The sequence below is a fragment of the Apis dorsata genome, unplaced genomic scaffold (assembly GCF_000469605.1).
Source record: "Apis dorsata unplaced genomic scaffold, Apis dorsata 1.3 scaffold_185, whole genome shotgun sequence".
NCBI classification, from domain to species: Eukaryota; Metazoa; Arthropoda; class Insecta; order Hymenoptera; family Apidae; genus Apis; species Apis dorsata.
In genome coordinates, this window is record NW_006263470.1 from 72,751 (window position 1) to 83,837 (window position 11,087).

Here is an 11,087-nt window from a genome sequence, read left to right on the forward strand (position 1 = left end):
TTCTCTCTTTGCGAGAATAATCGAGGAAATAATATCGCATTGCCTCACCGCTCGAAATAATGCAGTAGCTAAGTAAGATAATAGGTGCACGTGATGTCACACAGGCGTTTGATACGGTCCATTCGCGAGCACAATGGCGTGGAAACCAATCTTACGCGTTTTTATCTCGTGTTTATTATCATTTTCGACTTGAAATTGATAAACACGTCACCGTTATCTTTATCGAGATATATATATGCGTATTGCATCGCTGTTTTCGCTGTTGTTGAAAGTGTAAGGTAACAAGTTTAGAAGAGTGGTTGTGAATTCCTTGATTCCAACGGCTGCACCGTATCGTGTAGGTGGACAGTGGCTGGATTGCAATTGCGACAAACGTATGCGACATTATCCACGCAACTATTATTCTAAGCAAACGTAATAAATTTTGTGATGGGGATACAGAAAAGATTGAAATTAAAGGACCAAGGATAATAAAATGTAAAATATAATAATGGAATTATATATCCTAAGATATTCCAAATTTAGATAAGATCTTGTGAAACATATGGGAATATTTAATTTGGAAATTAAAAGAACCTTAAAGGAAAAAATTTTTGCAATAATTAACGAATATTATGATCCAAGATTGGGATCTAAATTGAAGTTCGAGTTCGAATTCGTTTCAAAACAAGGAGAAATTCTGAAAATAGACACGGGAATCCTGAAAAGAGATTCAAGGGATAAAATAAACTTCCAAAAGAGGATTTTAGTAATAAAAAAAAGAGAAAGAATTTTCAAGATATCCTCAAATCGAATTCCTAAGATATCTTAAGATTATAAACATATATCAGAAATTTGAATATGATAATTTAGGTAAAAATATTACACGATACGTGACCAATGATATGATGCAATACAACGAAACTAAAGATTTTAGATAGGGAAAGATAATTCATGATTGGTCGTCAGGTTTATAATCATCAAAATTATATACAATTCGGTATATTTCATGCCTCGTGCTGTTCAATTTATTTTGCATCATCGTACAGCACAGCAGAACAGATTTACAGAATATTTTACAAACCCCCGAATTATTATCTTTCCAACAAGAATTTTTTAACTTTTATCAAATTATCGTGTAACAAACTAATTTCTACAAGATACTTATCGTATCCGATATCTGACATTTCGTTCCTTACAATTACAAGAAAAATCTCAAAGATAATTTGCAAGGCACCGCACTTTTCCACCATCATCACCTCTTACGAATCTCGTCTTCGATCTTCGAAACTGCTCGTCCATCGGTCGAGAACAAGCGTCAAACAACCGCCCACGAGATCATTTTAACTCGAAGCAATTCGTGCGATGCACACGAGGGCAAGCGTACCACTGGAAAGACCTCTATCATCGAATCCAATTTACCGAACACAACTGGCCGATTACATCGGGACGAGAACACCTCTCGAATCCTCTCATTAGGGTGTCGGGTCACGGGTCGGGTGTCCAGCACGTTGTTGCTCTGGCTTGTTGCTCTGTGCCGTTATGAGGGATTATTCGGTTTGTGCAAGGTAATAACGGCGTTGGTCAGGGTTGGCGAGATAAGGCCAGGTAACCAAATAAACGAGGTGGAGGAGCTGGTACTCCAAGTCTCCCGATAATCAATTAATCTTTCCCCTCTCATCATTTCGCCCTATCGACCCCTTGAGAACAGCTACGGATCCTAATAGGTTGCATCGATAGGATTCAGAAGCATTTCTGGCTTCTGAGAAATGGGGTTGATTCGACGTTTCTTCGATTGATAACGAGAATCTAATTATTGCAGTTAGAAATCTGAAGATTTATTTTAAAACATTTAACGATTTGAAAATATTGAAAATTTTACAAAGAGGGAAAATTGAATATGAGAGATTCGGGTGAAACTTTAGGCTAGCTTCGAAGATGAATGTGATTGGTTGAATTTTAAGAAATTTTACATCGATGAGCGCGCGAGCAACTTTTGATATAAAAATTTACGCGACATAAACGAACGGACGCATCGCGTTTAATCTTTGAACGTTATTATACCAAGAGTGACACAAGAGGGAAATCAGGTACTTCGTGGTGATCGTAACCGCGGAATAATTCTTACGTACGAAAGGGGAGCCATTAAAGAGCGAGAAGGGACGAAAGGCCGAGACGTTAAAGCTCGTGACGATGCGTATATTCGGCGTGTCTCGTTTGAAATAAAACGAAAAGGAGACATGATGTGGCCCACTTAGTGACATGACATAACCGGTAACGTAGTCTCAAGGCGACTGAATGCATCCAGAATTTCAATGAGGCCCTCGGAATTCCTTTGGTCTCCGGAAATATAATAGCACGGTCTTCTCCGGTTACTTCGTTTCGTTCGAAATATACGAAAACGGGGTAAGAAAGTTAAATAATTTAGCGAAGAGAAATTTGAATCGAATAATCTATTCGTTAAAAAATATATTCTATCTATTCTTATTGGAGGATTATCCGCATGACGTTGCGTTTGACCACAATGTCGAGACGGATTGAAAATTGTTAGATATCTAGTCGAGTTTGAGCCTTGATCAGAGATGGATATTCGATGATGCAAATATTCTTATTTCTGATTTCTCGTTATATAATATTTATTTGAATAATATAATACAATAAGTTGAAGAATCATGCGCTCGTATTTGCTCTTGCTAGACTCTAGAAGGGTTTCGTAGAAACGTTCGTTCGAAGAAAACCGCCTCCCTTAGTAACAGCACCGAACAAGGAATACCACGCAAATGTAAGAAAAAGTTGGCGTTCGAGTAGCAATCATACCGAAGGTTATGTCCTTTTCCTCTGAACAGGAACGAGAATACAAAAAACATGGAGAACATGGCGAGAGATGCTAGTCGAGGTAAACGGATAAAAAGCGCGGTGTTCAAATATAGAAGGGATTCTTTTAAGGGATCTGCTCATTAAATCTTTGACGATTCCTCCGATAAATGGCGACGAATTTCCATCGTAATTTTATCCACGATTTTCTACTATTAGGATTAAAAATTTCCTCTTTTTCCATAATTATAGAAGATAGAGAAAAATCCAATGATGATCTCCTTCGACTTCGTAAGAGGATCAAGATCAAGTTCAGGATCACTTCCAATCTATTTGACACCGTGCAACGAATTATAAATGCAGATCTGTCTGTAATAATTTCATTAAAAAGCGATGGACAAAAATCGAATATAATGATTTCAAGATTCCGCAAGAAGATAAAAGAGGGATAAGATCGGTCCAAGGTTAATAAGGACTAAAAACAGGAATTTCCTTTTTCCTCTATTCGCGATTCCTACCGGAGCATGTATTATCGAGTCTCATCACAGAAGTCGAGTGAGCCTCTCGAGTAGATGCGCGATCGGTGCTCGAGGAACAGGTTGCCATCCAGGTTTTTGCAGGTGGCTTATAGCGCAACCACTGTTCTCTTCCCTCTCTCTCTCTCTCTCTTTCTCTGCACCATCCACTTCTCTATATCTCCTACCTCCGTTTCTTTCCCCTGGCATTTCTAGGTACCCTCGTATCTAACGATCTCGTCTGGGGCCCTCGCTGCTCTTGAAACTCGGTACAAAATGTTCCACTCGAGATATCGCGAGTCTACGTTGGTTTTATCACGCTATCTTGCCCGGCCATTTCGATTACGTTTCATTAGTATACCTACGAGATGAGCTCTGATACGTAGGTGTAAAGATCGAGGTGTGGAACAACACCTGTACCTGTGCCTGATCGCACGGGATTAAAGGGGAGGATCTCTTCCCACACGGTGAACATTTCCAAATCTGTCGCACAGACTTTTATTTTTCGTTCTATTTTATATTGTCGCCCGAGGATTAAACGAGAAAATGCGCGCAACGTAATCGGATTACGCTTCCTTCTTCCATTGTGCACTTGTGCTTTATGTCTGCTCGTTTAATGCTCGGTATGATTGATGCTTGAACTTTCACATGGAACATTTCCATTCGATAGCCAAGGTTTCTGTCTGTGCACGTAACAAATGATACTCGAGTATTATTGGTGAGTAAATCGTTTCATCGTTATCAGTCGAATTATTTCAATCTCTTTATGTATCAATTTCATTATTTATGTTACAGAGACAAAATTATTAAAAAAATTATCGTCAACGATAATAAAAAGATTTATCGAGATTATATATTATTAGGTAGCAATTGAAAGAAATGTTTTCTTCTTTACGGAGGAGGAAAATTAATTCTTCGATCTAACCATTATCGATTCAGAGAATACAATCGTACAATACATCGTTCCTGGTTGACATTATCTTCGATCGATTACAAATTCGTATTTCATAATGATTCCATATTTGGTTAGTATCCTTGAATTTTAATAATGTCTAGCCCAGATTTATATTCGCCGATATGAAATCGAGATTGATCTTGGACGGACGAGTGGCTCGTTTTCGACGTGGACATCTTCGTCGTGTGTAACTGTGTCATCTGATTCACCGGTGCTCGGTAAACTTTATTCCGGTCACGTCCACTTATGCGCATATGCCACGCCACCGATCCTTTATTTTCCCCGCATCACTTACGCACGTCCCTTTCGTTGTTCAGATGCGGTTTTCATTATACAACTAATGACGCTGTAAATTCTACGCATGTAACAATGCTAGACGCGCTTCAAACACACGCATCGGGCACACGTTTGATTAATATTTTTGTGGCGAGCGGCCATTGGGTGGCCTGGGATGCTTTTTTGCGCGATTAGAAAATAATGGAGAGGGAAGAAAAATTCCAATGGAACAATGGAAAGAATACGAATTTATATCGTATAAAAATCGTAAATAACGGGTCATTTCGAGAGTCGCTTTGCTTTCCACGAAGCTATCTATAATATTCATTTTTATATTTTTATTTTTCCAGAACATGGGAAAAAAAGGTTGTTTCTCTCGTCACGGCGTGTTATATTTCGGAAATGGAGAGGGGCGGGAGGAGAGGATAAAATAAGAAATCGATAGAATTGCAAATAAACGAAATGAAAACGTTGGCTACTGGTGGTTCTATGGTGGTTAAGCTTACCGAGCGGTGAGCCGTAACACTGTACTTATCTGCATTCATGAACTTCTATTTTCAATAGCCTGCTCGAATGCCAGTTGTGCGTACGCATCTTTTAAATTCTAATACCCATAAAGCCACTTACGGAAAATTACAGTGCACCGTGAATAACTTTAATCTGCGTTGCCAGCATTATTCAACGGAAACAATGACCTATCCGGTTCTCGGTTAAACATGTAAATGATACGGTGCAGCTTTATCATTGTTTTCAATATTCCTCGCAAAATGTTACAAGACAACGTCCCCCTAAATTTATCTATTTTATCCTCGATAATTTTTATATACTCTTCGAATCACCCTAATCTATCTTGAAGCATTTTTACGTCGATGTTTCGATGATTACACGCAAATACGAAATTATTAAGAAAATATAAAAACAGATATCTAGTTATTCGACTTTGTAGCGCAACTTGTTCGAAGCAAGCAAAAAGCGTCGGCCACGCGTGTCTAGGATCCGCTTCCCGAGGTAGGGCTCTCGTTGTATCGAATAAAATCGAGCTGGATTGCTTGGTGGGCCAATTTCGTTCCGCTTTCAACCTTCCATTATCTAATCCGATTCCTGTGTTTCGCTCCCAGCACGTGGTATACCCGTGCCTCCTCTGTGGTCCGAGAACGATTCTTTTCCTGCTGGCCCGATAATCGCAGGGTGTCTGCACGCGTGACGGTTTTTACAAGTCTCCTCGGGTACCTCGAAACGCGAGGGTGAAATTGAATTTCGACGATCTCCACTGTGCATCTTCCTTTTTATGGATAAACCGGCGAGAGGATTCCGAGAGCCGTGTTACGGCTGGGATAACAAGCTTGTAACTTTGCTCTCGATAGCAATTTCACCTTTAAGGTGTAGTGCTACGTGACTTTGTTCCCTTCATTTTTCTTCTCGCTTTCAGCCTGCTTTCCCTTTCGATTCCAGAGTGTTGCTAAAATTATTACTCTTTCGATTCTAGAAACAAGGAGAGAAAAAAATCGTTAGACTCCATCATTAAAATAATTCTCTAATATAATAATTTAATGGAAGTGATCGCGATGATTTAACCGGAGCAGCCAGAGTGGATTCAATCCTCTCATTTTTCGAGATAATCATTTTACAACTTGTAAGCTTAAGATTCAACATTCTTCGAAGAAAATAATACATTTTCTTCTTTTAATTGCACATCAAGTATTAAGAGAATATCGAGCTATCATTTTCCATCCTGCAATATACTTTCTAAAATTTCCCTTACCACACATTTTACATACACGAGGATAAATTATTAGAATTTCGTCCACCATTGCTTTCTAAAATCTGTCAACATTGTACGGCTACAAACTACAAATTATTGGTTGAGAGAAAAAGCCCTCTTAGAAAGCCCGATCGGAAGAAGAGTTCGCGTGCGTATTTTTTCTCGCGGTATCCGTGTTCCTCGCCACCACGGCGGGGAAACAGAATTCACGCGAGTTCCTCGACGAGACGGTATCGTTGCTCGCTTCTGTTTACGGCAGCGCGGCTATCCCGTCACGGGATCTAGTTGCTGCCGGCCCTCGCTTCGTGCAGGAATCTAGCTTTAATGAGTAAAATTGAGTCCCGAGGGGTCGAGAGCCGCCGCCGCCGCCGTTCCGCCAACCCGTCCCTTTTCTTTTACAATACCTTGTCCCGAGGCTTAAAAAGCGTAAACCCGAGGGGAAAAAGACGAGCAGAAACGTGTTGTTGCTCCGTCGAACCCGATCCAGTATCCCTTGTTAGCATTGGCTATCGTACTATGACACGTAACATTGTGCTACATTCATTGCGATCCCGTAATTTTACTCCACTTCGAAACTTTTAAAATCTGAAGATTTTTTTAAAACTTTGCAAATCTGAAGAAATTTTGATTTTCGTTTCATTTCGATCGAGTTATTTTCCTCTGAAAAAAATATTACATTATATCTTCATCTTTATTTTAAAGAATCGAAAAGAACGTGAGGATTTAAGAAAAAAATTATCCATAATTTTTGAGCGATATTAAATAGATCCGTTTTCTTTGAAAACTTTTCTACTTTTGTCGGTTAGGAAAAGTATGGAAAAGAAGTTGGCAACTTTACTTATAGAGCATGATCGGGATGGTGGAAAAAGGTGCAGCATTGGTGGTAGCCTTTATGTACGCGTTAGGTTGTTGCGGTTCGCGGAATTACATGGACGTGTTGGTGAAGAGAAACAGGAATCTGCGCTTAGGCACGGTCAGCTTGAAGCTTGCGCTCGATGCTCGTTGATTATCGAGCAGCCCCGTTCGACGTTTTGCTCGTTCCCTATTCGCCTACCAACTTGTCCGATGTTGGAACATGTCTTTGATAGGCGTGGCTTTCAAACTATCGGCTTTGGATGGTTGTAACGTTGAATAATGTTAGTTAAGCTTGATTAGGTGTTGACGTCTATCGATGATCGCGGCTTCTTCGTTATTGTGTATAAGATCTTAGGATAGGAATCTTCTTGTACTTTGTTCCTTTCAAACAATTTTTGCTCACTTCCATAGATTTTCTTCTTCTTCTTCTTTCAGACGAACAAAACGTAAGGAATGTAATTTGTAAAATTGTAACTTAAAAATAATTCAAGGAAGGAAAGAAAAGTTTTTCTCTCTACATTTTCCAATTATTTTTTCGTGAAAAATCAGTCTATCCAACCAAAGATTTCCTTCGATCTTTGGTTAAACGAGACTTAGATCGTATATAGATCTGCCAATTTTCAGTATTCCGGTTTTTCGTCAATGTCACTCATGGCTTTCTCGCGGATCGCGCAATCATTATTGTATTTTTTATCCGGCTGTTGCGCCCCAGGGATTTCTCCGTTCAATTTTATTGTTCCTCTCCGACTGTTGCGCGGGAAAGTCGGATGATAATTGTAAAACGCTTTCGAGATTCGAGGTATTAATGCCGTCAAGGATGAGCGTAGGCAGAGAAATCCTCGCTTCCTGTGAGTCGCGCGTATGAAAAAAAAAATATCGGGCCCGATGAATTTCCTTCTTGATTAGATTATTCTTACATACACTTTACAACCTGCCGCGAGAAAATAAACGGGTCGAGCAACTCTCTCACGGTGCGCAACTCGCACTACGAAGTTGTGACGATATTCTGCACAATGCGCGCGCGAAACGAATCGTCGTTGATCGTGAATTAGCTAAAGTTCGAGGGGGAATTTTCTAATTTATTCGTAGATTTACAGATTTGATTGATGATTGTTGAATACAATAAATAAAGAGGTACAAAGTTGCTTGGTAGGGAAAAAGCAATTTTTTCTAATTTCTTGGTTCAATATTAAGTAAAATTAGAAAGATTTCATTGTTTTCACTTGTAATTATTGTAATTCCATCAAGATTAATTCGCAGGCTAAAGAAATATCGATTTTTACATTTTCCCTTGCAAGTAAATTTTAAATATCGCTTCACTTATTTACCCATCGTAACATTAAACAATTTCTCGAAGAAACTTTCCTCCTTTCTTTTCCTTCAACGATCGATCGTTCCATCGAGCAAAAATATCCCCAACCGTCTCTCCTCGAGCCTTCCCCACCGAAACCAACATCGACAATTCCACATTTTCCTCGCCTCGAGTTAATCGAGAAAATGGCCACTCTCATCGGACAGGGAACGATTCCATTGAGGGAAGCATTCAGGTCATTGGAACAACCGCCCACGCGGTTCCACCCGATAGGAATCGCGCGTGTTTCGATCGTCGACCAAGCCTCGATCGCGCGATCTCAATCCATTCGAGAGGGACGAATGGAACGCGTGAACTCGTGTCTCGAATCACTTTTACGCTCGACGCTCGTTTCGACGTTCGTTTCTCCCACGCAACACCACAGCGCAAGCAACGGCGAAAGTAGGATGCACTTGGCAGAGTCGGTTCTCGCTCGCTTGCTCGGCTCTACGTTTACTCGTAGAGAGAAAATACACACACACGCTTTAACGATATACAACATAATACACAATATTGTATCAAATACGCACAGCGGAGGTCGTCGCCTCTGGGAGGAAGGGGGACGCGTTATTGTTATGGAACGCGATTATTACGCGCGAAACGACGATCGAGGTTCCCTCGCCATAGAGCGACCGATCGTCTCGGCAGGAGTGGAATGTTTTTGCGAAGATGATTGGATCCGGTTGGAAATTATTCGATTGTGCGTATTTCGTGTGTTTTTCTTCTCTTTTTTTAGATAGATTGCTTGAAACACGTGACGAGAGAGAAATATTAGCAGGGAATTAAGAAGTAAAATCGGTTCGTGATATTGGAGGAAATAATATTTTTTAATGTTATAATCAATTGTTCGTCAATAAGAGATTGAAACGAGTCTTCTGTTTAGTAAAACGAGGTCAGTAGTATTATTGTTGATGAACGAATAATAAGTTAAATTTCAAGTTTTAATTAAGATTCTTTAAAAGTAGAGATACTTGTTCAAATTTATTTTTCCTATTCTAAGTTCGCTTAAACAATTAAATCGAAGATTCGATCGTTTTATCTTCAATTTCACTATTTAACATTTCAATTCCAATTTTCTGAAATTGTTAATTCTAACAAATATTTCTTAACGATTATCGCGATTGATCGAAATAATATCTTAGCTTTCATCGAAAGAAATAGAATAATACCATAATATTTTTCATCGATTTCTCGTGATCGACCTTAGCTTTCGTCGGGAGACGAAGAAAGGCTTAAGAAGTTTTCATCGACCGTGAAGCTGGTTCAATTCACGGCACACGGAGGCGCGTGTATGCAACATTTTAAAGTGTGTTCCGGCGTGAGACCGACCGTGCTAGTGAAAGTTCTCTGCACTTTATTCTTGCCTTCGGAAAACTCTTCTAGAGAGCCATTAATTAGACATTGACGATACTCGTCACGATTTTCAACGCGAGATATTTACATTCCGGTCGATTTTACCGAGCCAAATGTTTTGACGCGTCGATGATAATCGATGTTAGAAAGTCTGGCAAGCGAAGACAATTGACTCGTCCAAGGAATCGTATCGTTAAACGTATAATTGGAATGAAAAATCTCGTTTGAGAGATTCGAATTTCATAGATACGTAAAAGATTTCGTTTCGAGAAAATATCTCTCCGCGTTTTCTCATATTCGTTGGATATACTTCAAGTCTAACAAAGTCGAAGGTAAACTTTCAACTTTGAAACCTGTTCAAGCCCATTCTATGGCTCTCCAATGTAGCGTTGTAAAAAATTCTTTTGTACAATTGTTAAAGAAATTCCAGTGAAATGCCGCGTAAAAATCCCTTCGTATTCCCGACGATACTTTCTACTACGATACCGGCGTAACAATTAAACGTTTCTTAGAACTCTGATGCCTCTCCGCTCTTCCGACGTATCGTAATGCGATACCGCGATCGTTCAACAGCAAGAAAATTCCATCACACATCGCAACATCCTTCTTCCCCCTTTTTCTCCAAGATTCAAAAGTTCATTCAATAATTTCACAAAGTCATTCATCATAGTTGGAAACATTACATTTAGCGTCAGTAATCAGAGACAATGTATAAAATAATTGAGGGGGATCGATATCGAACTCGACGAAGAAGCAATCAGAAACGAAAAAAAAAACAAAAAAAAATAACGACTCTCGTGCCATCGAATTAACCCAGATTCCACCTATCCGCGAAAGTCACGGACGTGTTCCAGATTCGTCACGCAATCTCACGTATCCCGTGGCAAGGGTTCCAACCTTGGCGTTCCCATTAACAGAAGCGCGGCCCAAGAAGAGTTTTCGTTTCCGAGCGGCGGTCCAATATCGTGAAGGGGGCTATTAATATTGTTTCAAAACACTGTGGTGGTCCGACACGTGACTGCGAACTGGTTTCGTTGTCGCCTCGGGGCCGAGCGAGGCCCTGACACTGACATTCCTCGAGGCTCTGGTTGTGGGATTGTCCGCGTTGCCCGGAGGCTCCATCGGACCATGACATTGACTTCGAGATGGAAGCCTCGTGAATATGGTAATACAGTCTCTCTCTCTCTCTCTCTCTCTCTCTCTCTCTCTCTCTCTCTCTCTCTCTCT

General features: G+C 40.0%; 1 protein-coding gene across 1 annotated transcript in view; it reads left to right on the forward strand.

Moving 5' to 3' along the window:
- LOC102680117 (mitogen-activated protein kinase kinase kinase 1a-like) overlaps positions 1–11,087 on the forward strand; it is a 175,217-nt gene that overhangs the window by 22,525 nt on the left and 141,605 nt on the right. The gene's annotated exons all lie outside the window — the stretch shown is intronic.